The sequence below is a fragment of the Convolutriloba macropyga genome, chromosome 4 (genome assembly GCF_964194025.1).
Source record: "Convolutriloba macropyga chromosome 4, txConMacr16.3, whole genome shotgun sequence".
NCBI lineage: Eukaryota > Metazoa > Xenacoelomorpha > Acoela > Convolutidae > Convolutriloba > Convolutriloba macropyga.
The window spans coordinates 3,194,287-3,207,399 of NC_134471.1; positions in this window are offsets into that span (position 1 = coordinate 3,194,287).

Consider the following 13,113-nt stretch of genomic DNA (forward strand, 5'->3'; position numbering starts at 1 on the left):
ATTTTTGAACAGTTTCTTAAGTGAAAGCGAATTTATTTCTACAATAAAAAACTTTCTCGCAGGTAAAAATAATAAAGAGTCCTTTAGCACGAGTCTTCATGTGAACAAAAATTTTGCTTTAATAGTCCACTGTGAACAAGATATATCTCTTATTTTTATCTTTCATTTGTGTGGTAAGGTTGGAACTAAGCTTGCGTAGAAGAAAACTACATCAGTTTGAACAAGCGCAAAGAAAGAAGGTTCATTTTTTTAAAAGTTGGAAAAAAAATTCAGATGAGAAGTAAAAATTTTCAGTTCTTACCATAAATTGAACAAAAAGGCCGTGTTTGCGTCAAAGGCAGAATAGGAGAAACACAATTGTGCTTCGATGCAAATCGTTCCATTTTGTTACATTGGAAACAGCATTGTGCCAAATCAATTTTGCGTAACGCACAGAAGACAACCAGTTTGAGCGAATTCATTATATCAAAAACATTGATCAGCAAAAACTCTGAGTTGGTGTCGTGAAAAAATCTTGTGTTTTCCGATAAAGAATAAAAGTGTCACTTGCGGAATAGGCGGAGTGCAATGCGGAGCTCCATAAATGGAATGACCACATAAAATGACTGCAAAATGTCTACAAAATGATGGTTATTTCAACAATATTTGCAGACGTTATAGTCGATTTTTTCCACTGCTTTTGAGCCAAAGTTAGGCACGAGAATGGAAAAAGATGGTGTGGTCTGTTCACATTTTCAACTGTACGGGCCATTTATATAGAGAGCTTGACAGAGTTTCACACTGATAGTAGAGTGAACGCAATTATACCTTTTAAAGAACAAACGAGCAAAGAGAAGGAAATGATTAGTTATTGTTTGACGAACTTCATTGCAGCAGACCGAGAGCTCAAAGAAATTTTTCCGGCATAGAACAGAGAGAGGATTGAGGAACATTTAGTTAAATAAAGTACCTCAGTTTACAGGAGTGTAGGAGTGATCGGTTAGATCTTGCACGAAAGCAATAAGAGTTGTGTGGCAAAAAACTGAAACATTGAATGCCAGACAATTGGCACACTCAAATTGGATGAAAGCGATTCAAAACTGTTCGACATATACAAAATTTGCTAGGTAACATAATTTTTCTGCCATAAATACAAGGCAAAGTTTTTTAAGCTTCATTAACTCTTTCAACAATCACATCCTACTCCAATCCCAGCAGAGACAATTTTCGAAAAGAGTATCTACCAACAATTTTGAGCAACAGTAAAACGTGAAACTCCAAATCTAACAAAAATTTGAACGACGATTTTTTAAAATAGTCAAAGCATGTGAAAATTGAGGGTTATAACAAACTCGGCCGAATTTCCGAAACCACTGAATGCTGTGAGGTTGCAATTTCATGAGAAATGAGTCTAACGAAAGAAGGGGTTTGCAAGCAGCTTGTCGGGTACCTGGCTCCATTACCACCAACTGATAAGGAGACTTTCACGGAATAAATGGTACTGGAGATGTTGGAGCTGAGCTTGAGTGCAAAAATTGATGTATTTTGATTAGGTTAAAAATTAACCGTGTTCTATTGTCACAGCAACTACTTAACGTCATAATTATAGTCGTAGTTATAATTTTTTTAATTGCTCTCAAACGAAGTTTGTAGCAATTATATTAGTCCTGTTGGTCTTTCTTTTTTTATGCGATTTTTCGCTTGACCGATTTTTCGTCTGACGCTTTTGACTTTTCGTCCTCAAAAACGGGATAAACAGGTAGCGCCCAGCGGGCATTAAGTGCTCTTAGAGCCTTTCAGCTCAAACTGTTTTGGAGACTTATACTTATGGTGTGAAGGGCGGTTCTTAGAGGTTGAGACATCCCCCCACCCTGTTGACTTCCCACCCCCACTATTGCCTCTACCCCCACCGCGCTGTTGCACCCCCCAACCCAGTGTTGCCCCCCATCAGCCCCAGGTGCACCCCCCCCCGTGGCTAGCTACTGACGAAGCCAACCGCTCGCCCGTCGTTTGAGAGCAATTCGCCCGACGTTAGTCGGTTATGTTTATATTTGCAGTCAAAATCAAACTTAAGTGGGAAAAAATAAAAAGGGTGAAAAACGGTGACAAAACGAGCACTTAATAGCTGCCACAGACAACGCTTTTTTTGATAACTCAGCGACAAAATTGCAAAACAAATTTACTTGAAAAGTAAATAACAGGTTGCTGTGTCTTGTGTTTTAATTAATCTAGAGATGGAAATTGTCATAGTGTTGTGTCATCTAATTATTTTTGAGCAAAATTTGAAGCCGTTTTTTGTATTGCACGATATTTTTACGTACTCAGTTGGCGGTTTTTGTTTCCTGTATCCGCAAAATTTAAGAATTACTTATCATCTGTTGCTATCCCAGATTCTGGTAACTCAAATCGTGAATACCATGAACAAAATCTGGCGTGACTTTAAGATAAAACAGTTTTGCATAATCAAATGTCAGGAATTTATATATCTGCATTATATTATTTTCCCTATCATATTAAACTGCTATTCAAAGAGATACCGTTTGTGCAATCTGATCTGTTCCAAATGCAGTCGAGTTTGATTTTGAGTTGAGTTTGGTTAGCAAATAGTTATCAACTGTATTTGTAATGCAACGAGTTAAAATAGTGGATATACAGTTATGTAAGCGATCCGCAAACACAGTACCCGGAAAAATCTGGAAGCGCTGAAGCGAATTTTGCGGTGCTGAGGTTCCCACGTTATTTGTGGGAGAGTGGCTATTGCAGGTAAAATCTGAAGAAAGAAGATGCTTTCTGTCATAAAAGGAGTTTTAAACATATCGAAGTGCTAAAAAATGTGACCATTTTATTGTCCTGAAAAAGGTGCCGTCAACATTTTAGCGTCTGTTAAGGCTCAACTAAAAGTTTTTGCGGTAATTTGACAAATTTGACAATTATCTGGTAAGGCTCGTGCATCTTGTAGGGCCAGGGTTTGGCATCTTGCAAGAGAAGCGTCCTCTGCATGGATCATGGAGTATTATGCAAGATAAATTGCACTGGCTCAAATAGGGTGATTATGCAAGCAATTTTTTGCAAGTACGTTTAATTTTTCGGCTTGCGTTTTTGCTAATTTTTTGGTTTTAGTTTCTTAGTTCAGCTGTTCTGAATCCCAAAAATAAAGAAATGCCGTATATGCGAAGTCATCCTGGTATTATAAGATTGTAAAAACGTTAAGTATAGTTTTTTTTTAATATTCTGTCCGGGGAAATAGAACAAAATTTCGAAATGAGGAAATGGAGGTGGTGGAGGTGGAAATGGAGGCGGTAGTGCAACTGGAAGTGGAGGCGGTGGTGGAGGTGGAAGTGGAGGCGGTAGTGTAACCGGAAGTGGAGGCGGTGGTGGTGGAAGTGGAGGCGGTAGTGCAACTGGAAGTGGAGGTGGTGGTGGAAGTGGAAGTGGAGGCGGTAGTGCAACTGGAAGTGGAGGCAGTGGTGGAGGTGGAAGTGGAGGCGGTAGTGCAACTGGAAGTGGAGGCAGCGGTGGAGGTGGAAGTGGAGGCGGTAGTGGAGGTGGAAGTGGAGGCGGTAGTGCAACTGGAAGTGGAGGTGGTAGTGGAGGTGGAAGTGGAGGCGGTAGTGCAACTGGAAGTGGAGGTGGTGGTGGAGGTGGAAGTGGAGGCGGTAGTGCAACTGGAAGTGGAGGCGGCGGTGGAGGTGGAAGTGGAGGCGGTAGTGTAACCGGAAGTGGAGGCGGTGGTGGTGGAAGTGGAGGAGGTAGTGCAACTGGAAGTGGAGGCGGCGGTGGAGGTGGAAGTGGAGGCGGTAGTGGAGGTGGAAGTGGAGGCGGTAGTGCAACTGGAAGTGGAGGTGGTGGTGGAAGTGGAAGTGGGGGCGGTAGTGCAACTGGAAGTGGAGGCAGTGGTGGAGGTGGAAGTGGAGGCGGTAGTGCAACTGGAAGTGGAGGCAGCGGTGGAGGTGGAAGTGGAGGCGGTAGTGGAGGTGGAAGTGGAGGCGGTAGTGCAACTGGAAGTGGAGGTGGTGGTGGAGGTGGAAGTGGAGGCGGTAGTACGACTGGAAGTGGAGGTGGTAGTGGAGGTGGAAGTGGAGGCGGTAGTGCAACTGGAAGTGGAGGTGGTGGTGGAGGTGGAAGTGGAGGCGGTAGTACGACTGGAAGTGGAGGCGGTAGTGGAGGTGGAATTGGGGGATCTGGCGTTACAAGTGGAAAAGGTGGTGGTAGTGGAAGTGGAGGTGGAATTGGGGGATCTGGCGTTACAAGTGGAAAAGGTGGTGGTAGTGGAAGTGGAGGTGGAATTGGGGGATCTGGCGTTACAAGTGGAAAAGGTGGTGGTAGTGGAAGTGGAAGTGGGGGATCTGGCGCTACAGGTGGAAAAGGTGGTGGTAGTGGAAGTGGAAGTGGGGGATCTGGAGTTAAGGGCGGAAAAGGTGGTGGTGGTGGTGGTGGTAGTGGAAGCGGAAGTGGAGGTGGCACCCTGGCAAAAATACCCCCTATAGCGACCCCTCCCGGTGGTTCGAACAAACCGAGACCCACAGTTGGGCCCCCAATCGACATAAAGGCAGATCCACCTCAAGAAGAATGGTTAGCGAAGATAAGCATGTATATAGTACCCAAGACAAAAGAGAACCCATCCAATGTTAACTCGAATGCACAACAACCAACTAACGTTAAAAACGCTGAGAAAAAAGCAATCGGGTCGACCAAAAGCTGTGACTTGGGTTTGATTTCTGTGCTCGTCTTTGCGGCAATGTTTGCAGCATGAATGGACGGACGTTGGACTGTTCAAAAACAATGCCAGTGGTAACACAAGTCAATCTTTTATCCATCATGATGTGATTGAAGAGATTCTAGCAGACACTTCTAAAGACAATTCTAACAGCTCTTTGAAGATAACTGATCAAGCAAATCTGATTTTCTGACGCCTCTGTTACAAAATTCGAGAAAGACAAATTCTTAATCTAACCATCATCTCGGGAGAAGTTCTCACCAGTTTATGATTCAACATTGATTACAATCAGAAAAAGATCCAACTAAATTAATTGAGTGATTAAAGTCATAATTTTTGTTGTTGATTCACCAAATTTGGGTTGAAATATCATAATTTTTGAGAATAAATAGTTTTTCCATTGAGTTTTTCCATTTGTAGAAATATTAATGCATCCTATGAGTATAAGAGAAACAATGCATTAGAGAAACAAGTAAACCTGAGACATGCTTTTATATGCCCACAAAATTGGGACTGAATCCAGAACAGGGTAACACAGGCTAAGGTGCCAGACGACACAGTCGGATCATGTTTACGTACATACCGTGTGATGCAAAAAGCAAATGTGTTCAGAAATTTAGCGGATCTATTCTGTTCCCCCCCCCCCCCCAGTGCTTTTGGTGACCCCCAGTTACAAATTATATGTTGTTATATAGCACGTTACTATGTAAGAAAATAGCACGTGCGCCTGGGGGTCATAAAAGATTTATGCCCACTAAGCTGGGGAGGGGGGGGGGGGGGGCAAAACAGAATAGATCCCATTTAGCGTTCAAATCTTCCGTGAGCTCTTCGTGTGTTGAAATGTGCGAATGTCCATATAGACTTCGAGCATTTGACCAATTTTTCATTCGTTTACCAGAATTTCGTAAGTTGTCAAAATTTTTTGCGTAATTCGAGCGTTCAAAAAATGCGTATATTGACTTTTTAATTCTTTTATTTCACTAGACTTCCATGCGTTCAAAATTTTTGGGCGTTTTGCGTGCGTTCAACAGTGCGTATGTACAAGCTATCGTGTATTCATTTAGTAATTTGTATATACATAAAAAACTGGATGAATATTGATTGAAAGTTTTGCCATCCATCCAAGTTAATCAACCGTTTTTTGCAAATTCTGTAATATTCTATATTTCTAGGCGTAAAGTTGTCCGATAGACGAATGTTGGATTTAACTTTTCCTGTGTTTTAGTTTTTCAAACTCGGGTGAGTTAAAGTTTTCTACGTAGAAAACTTTTCATTGAGTGACCACTATCAAACGTGCTTAGCCAACCGCAATTTTTGTCATTTTTCAGTTCGAAAATTTCGTGCTCTCAAAGGTCTTTAAGTCTGACTTCACAAGTTTGTATTTAACTCCATTTTAAATTGTTTTCGCGGTTATTTTAGACCTTTTGGCTATTTTTGACGTTTCTTTGGCTTTTTCCCAGCTACCTTCCCAGCTTTTCGGCATGTTTTTTTCCGGTCATTTTTGACGTACTTTGACTGTTTTTGGACGATATTTTGGCTATTCTATTGCGCTTGACCAGCTTTTTGATGTTTTTCGTGTATTATTGAAAAGTTTTCGATTATTATTTTCTTGCTACTTTCAGGCGCTTTCCCAGCTTTTTCGGATGTTTTTTTGGCTATTTTTTGATGTTTTTTTGGATATTTTTGACTTTTTTAATATTTTCAACGTTTTGTCGGTTATTATTTGACGTTTTAGGACAATTTTGGCTGCCAATACCTAGATTTGCAAAATCCTGGTCAAGACTTGGATTCAAATTTGCCAAGTCTTCACCAAGACTTGGATTAATACATGCCAAGTTTTGGCCAAGACTTCGATTAAGACTTGAAAAGTGTTGGCCAAGACTTGGATTAAGAATTACAAAGTCCTGATCGAAATTTGGATTAAGACTTGCCAAATCTTGGCCAAGACTTGGATTTAGACAAGACTTGGATTTTAGACAAGACTTGGAGTAATAAATTTTTGCGCAATCTTCGTGCGCTCAAAAAATGCGTATATTGACTTTTTATCTCTTTTATTTCACTAGACTTCCATGAGTTCAAAATTTTTGTGCGTTTTGCGTGCGTTCAACAGTGCGTATATACAAGCTATCGTGTATTCATTTTGTAATTTGTATATAAATAAAAAAATTGGCTGAACATTGATTGAAAGTTTTGCCATCCATCCAAGTTAGTAAACCGTTTTTTTGCAAATTCTGTAATATTCTATATTTCTAGGCGTAAAGTTGTCCGATAGACGAATGTTGGATTTAACTTTTCCTGTGTTTTAGTTTTTCAATTTCGGGTGAGTTAAAGTTTTCTACGTAGAAAACTTTTCAATGAGTGAACACTATCAAACGTGCTGAGCCAACCGCAATTTTTGTCATTTTTCAGTTCGAAATTTTCGTGCTCTCAAAGGTCACTAAGTCTGACTTCACAAGTTTGTATTTAACTCCATTTTAAATTGTTTTCGCGGTTATTTTAGACCTTTTGGCTATTTTTGACGTTTCTTTGGCTTTTTCCCAGCTACCTTCCCAGCTTTTCGGCATGTTTTTTTCCGGTCATTTTTGACGTACTTTGACTGTTTTTGGACGATATTTTGGCTATTCTATTGCGCTTGACCAGCTTTTTGATGTTTTTCGTGTATTATTGAAAAGTTTTCGATTATTATTTTCTTGCTACTTTCAGGCGCTTTCCCAGCTTTTTCGGATGTTTTTTTTGGCTATTTTTTGATGTTTTTTTGGCTATTTTTGACTTTTTTAATATTTTCAACGTTTTGTCGGTTATTATTTGACGTTTTAGGACAATTTTGGCTGCCAATACCTAGATTTGCAAAATCCTGGTCAAGACTTGGATTCAAATTTGCCAAGTCTTCACCAAGACTTGGATTAATACATGCCAAGTTTTGGCCAAGACTTCGATTAAGACTTGAAAAGTGTTGGCCAAGACTTGGATTAAGAATTACAAAGTCCTGATCGAAATTTGGATTAAGACTTGCCAAATCTTGGCCAAGACTTGGATTTAGACAAGACTTGGATTTTAGACAAGACTTGGAGTAATAAATTTTTGCGCAATCTTCGTGCGCTCAAAAAATGCGTATATTGACTTTTTATTTCTTTTATTTCACTAGACTTCCATGAGTTCAAAATTTTTGTGCGTTTTGCGTGCGTTCAACAGTGCGTATATACAAGCTATCGTGTATTCATTTTGTAATTTGTATATAAATAAAAAAATTGGCTGAACATTGATTGAAAGTTTTGCCATCCATCCAAGTTAGTAAACCGTTTTTTTGCAAATTCTGTAATATTCTATATTTCTAGGCGTAAAGTTGTCCGATAGACGAATGTTGGATTTAACTTTTCCTGTGTTTTAGTTTTTCAATTTCGGGTGAGTTAAAGTTTTCTACGTAGAAAACTTTTCAATGAGTGAACACTATCAAACGTGCTGAGCCAACCGCAATTTTTGTCATTTTTCAGTTCGAAATTTTCGTGCTCTCAAAGGTCACTAAGTCTGACTTCACAAGTTTGTATTTAACTCCATTTTAAATTGTTTTCGCGGTTATTTTAGACCTTTTGGCTATTTTTGACGTTCCTTTGGCTTCTTCCCAGCTACCTTCCCAGCTTTTCGGCATGTTTTTTTCCGGTCATTTTTGACGTACTTTGACTGTTTTTGGACGATTTTTTAGCTATTCTATTGCGCTTGACCAGCTTTTTGATATTTTTCGTGTATTATTGACAAGTTTTCGACTATTATTTTCTTGCTACTTTCAGGCGCTTTCCCATCTTTTTCGGATGTTTTTTTGGATATTTTTGACGTTTTTTTTTTTACTATTTTTGAAGTTTTTAGTATTTTCAACGTTTTTTCGGTTACTATTTAACCTTCTAGGACAATTTTCGCTACCAATTCTTAGATTTGCAAAATCTTGGTTAAGACTTGGATTCAAACTTGCCAAGTCTTCGCCAAGACTTGGATTCATACTTGCCAAGTTATGGCCAAGACTTCGATTAAGACTTGAAAAGTGTTGGTCAAGACTTGGATTAAGAATTACAAAGTCCTGATCGAAACTCGAATTAAGACTTGCCAAATCTTGGCCAAGAATTGGATTTAGACATGCCAAGTCCTGGCCAAGATTTGGATAAAGACCTGCCAAGTCTTGGCCAGGGGTTGGATTAAGACTTGCCGAGTCATGGAAAAGTCTCGACAAGTCTTAAATGTGTTATGATCAAATCTCTGAATCAGTACTGATACCTAGACTTGCAATTAGACTTGCCCAGTTCTGACATGGAATTGGCATTAAGTATGGGCTAGGTCTAGATTTTCGTGGATTCCTTTGTTTCGACATCGTGTACATTTGAGCACACAGCTCCCACTTGTGGGTACAATTTGCCCTGTGCAAGTGGAAATTTAGTCTGGAACCTCATCCTGGAAGGTCATCGACTCATACCTTTTAAGTTGTTTAATAATTTGAAGAAACAATTTTTAGTCAACACGGAGAAACCACAACCAGTCCCATCAAAATGTTCCACAATAAATAGCAAAATCAAACTTTTCAGATAAAAAACGAAAGACTTATTTACTTGAGTTTTTAGAGACTATTGTAAAGTTCCAGGCAGTGTATTTGACAGCTAGTATTTTTGATGAGTAATTGCTACAATATAACAAAATTATATAATTCAAAAGCAATAACGCACGTTTCTAATCATTAAGTGTAGAGAGAAATTACACTTACTTGAATTACGAATGGGAACAAATCCAAATTTTTTTTTTTAATTATTGCTTTAAAGAAGTCACGTCAAAAAATTTTTACCAAAACTATGGTTTTAAAAAATTGCAACAAACTGTTTAAAGAAAAAATCTCAGTTAACTTAGTTAACTTAGTTCAAAACTTCAATACCTTTTCGGATTACGCTTTTATCGTATTGTGTACTCCTTCTAACTGTTTGATGAGCAAACTTTCCAGTTCTTTGAGGTTAATAGCAGTCTAAAGTAGGTAGCGCGAGTCGATTTGGATTACTGAGAGCTGGTTTCGCATTATTAATTACGAGAAAAAGGTAGCAAGTTAATCTGTGGTCAAGATGGAGGCGAGCAGTTAGTACTATTTACTGGAATTTAATATCTAAAGATGATTCAGTTTTTGGACGATGATAATAAGCTTTTGATGCAGAGCTTAATGTTTTTTCTAAAGTAACACCTGACTTGTTATCAATTGTGCCTAAAAGTACGATGGTTTTTGTAAACGGCTAGCTACAAAAGAAGTAATGATTACGTGACTCTGCTTGAATTAAGTAAGAACTTCTGGCGTTTATCAAAAACTGCGAAGTGGTTCGAGATATTAAGTCGGAATTTCCTAGTGACTTCTGCAGAATCAGGTAAACCTGCTTAAAAAACGAAAAGCGCACATTTTAAAACGACGAAAGTCAACTATGAAGTCAAAGTTGAAATTCCTGGCATTTTAATTTCTGGCAATGCACATTTTTACCTTTTTGAAAAGTGCAAGTTAGTGTTTTAATTAATCATCACAGGAAACAGCTCTTTTGCTAGGCAGTCTCTCAAGTTGTAAAAGCATTTAATACTTTGGGTCACTTTTGAGAGCAGATTTTCAACCTCTCTTTGATAGTTGAGTTAGTTATTTATAGTTACACCCCGATATTTCACTTGAGTTTTCTCTTCGGTGTCTTTGTTCTCAACTTTGTAGTGATTGTGGTTGAATTTTTTGCCAATTACAAAAACATCAGTTTGTATGCAATTAATTTAAATGCCAGTGACTTGAAGTGGTCCAGTATAACTTCTATGGAGCGTTCAAGCGGCTTTTTACAAAACTCAAGTTCACAATGTGATGTCAAAAGAACAGTATCGTCATCGTATTGGATAATTTCACATGTTTTTAGTTCTATATAGTTTACATAGAGATTGATTAAAAGCAGTCCCAGAACTGTACCATGGCGGACTTTATGATGTAGTTGAATCCAGTCCGAAGTTTCAACATTCATAAATACTCTCAGCATCCTACCGCTTAGGAAACTTGAAGAAATTTTCACCGATGAGTTATTGAATCCAAGAAATTGCAAATTTTTTAAATTATTTAGTATGATTTACTGATTGGAAGATTTTTGAGCGATCAAAAAGGGCACGTGTAGTAAGCTTGTTCTCATTCAATTCCTCTCTAACGCACACAGAGGAGTAATTCGACTTATCGCTTGAAGAAGGTTTTTGAGAGGATTGTTTCAAGCTCAAAATTTGTTCTGTGCATCTTCGTTTGATTAAAGTTCATGCCACTTTGGAATTCTATCGTTTTCCGAATTTCAGATTTATTATGATTTCTTTTGTGAAAAATATGTTTTATCCGCTCTCTCTTTTTTAATAATTACAGTTTTGAAAAAAATTAATTGAGCCAAATGATCACTACGGATCAATGAAGCGAAAGTGGCAACTAAAAATTTCTTCAGATATTTATCGGTTATCAAAAAATTGATGAACGTTTTAATGTAGGACGTGATTCTTATGGGGTTCTCTACTTTCATTAGATTCAAATCAAAAGGTCTGAATATGGTTTCCAATATTTGTTTTTCATTTTTGCAGAAATTATGGTCACCCATTAGAATTATTGGTTTGTTTTCAGTAATTGCTTTATCAATGTTTAGAGCCAAGTAGTTTAAAAATTCATCAATTTTTTGTAGTTTGGGGACAGTACGCAATATTGACCAACGATTTCTGATTCATCATTTTTTATGTTTCTACCCAACGGCTAACAAATTTTTGAGTTGGCTGGTTCAATTCTTTTCCTATTTTACCTTGTACTCCTACTTTTACCTTGAAGTAAAAGCAGTACTCCTCCACCATTGCCTGTTTTTCGATCTTTTCTGAAACAATGGAAAAAAAATTTTGTAAGGATTCACTGAAATATTAGAATCCCTGCCACTCAGCCAACTTTTGTTATTCCATATATAAAATTAGTCCCAATATCATTAATTACAGCATTAAGTTGTACTATTTTTTTGGTTATGCTACGAGCATTCAGTACTATTTTTTAGTTATGCTACAAGCATTTAAGTGGAATATTTTAAAGCTGTCTGAATGTTTTTCTGAGATTTCAAACACTTGTTTATAATCGGAGAGCGGCTCAAGATTGAGTTCGATGTCTCCATTTTTTAAAAGTAAAAATGGGGCAATTATTGCTTGTAGTGAAAGACTGAATTTATTCACACTCTCAAGTTCGCGAAAACTTTAGATTTAATTAGCTCGAACTGGCTATTATAAGTCCGCTTTTTGAAAAGTAACTACATACTATCCTCAATACTCCATCAACCGCAAAAATAGCCCAACCACTCTTGATAACAAACTTTCACCTGTTATCGTTTTCTATATTTGAATTCAATTTTTAAAAAATTAAAAATGAATATCCTGATGCTCACAGCAAGCAAAAGTACTCATTTTATCTCAACACTTCACTTGAATTTCATTCTCTCATGCAGGATATTAACACTGAAGAAATCTTGAAAATTTTTATCTTTTCTGTTTCCCTATTTGCAATTATAGGCTAATTCCTTAAACTCTAAACGATTCTCTATTGGTCCCACTATTTGTTGTTTTCTTGCGAAGAATTGACACCTGTCAAAGTGATAATTCTCCGTTTAAATAATTCCACATCAACCGCTTAATAAAGTTTGTTTTCAGTCTTATCTCGTTGGTTTTACCTTTCAGCTCCGTTGAAATGAAAAACCCTTCTCTTCCCATTCTGCGTTCTTTCGTACTCAACATTATGCGAAGGTAATTCACTAGGGAAGTACGCTTACTTAGTATACTAATTGAAGTCACAGAGCTAATACTGTACTAATTTATGGTTTTTAGTGCGAAAAGAGGAAAAAAATGATAAGTCACTTGTACAACACGAGACGTATAACTAAAAGAATTAAATTGGGAAGGGTAATTTAAAGAACAAATAAATATTTCCCAAAATGGGATGAAAAATTAACGTCTAAAGCAGAGCAAATCTAAGACAAACACAAGAACAACTATCACCTAAAAAACAACAAAAGAACAACTATCAGCCTTTTTGAAAAGAGAGGTGGTATTCACCCTATTGCAGTTAGCGAAGTCTTCAAGAGGCTAATAGCTGTTGGTTTTACCCCAAAAGATAGAAGAGTATTGTTGAACGAACTGTATGACGGAAGTAGCCGCCGTCAGCCTCTCAACGGCTATCGTTTAAGCATTCTTCTTTTTATTTTAAATCATTCGTTTCCTAGTTTTTTGTTTACTCAAAGAAAATTCTTTGAATTGTACGTCAGCACTTATCCTGCTATGTTTTTTTTAAATCGCTTTCCCTTTTGATCACGTTTTTCGTTTCACATAAGTCAAGATTTTTAGGTTTGACTTCTGACTAACTTAATTGACTATTTCAACTC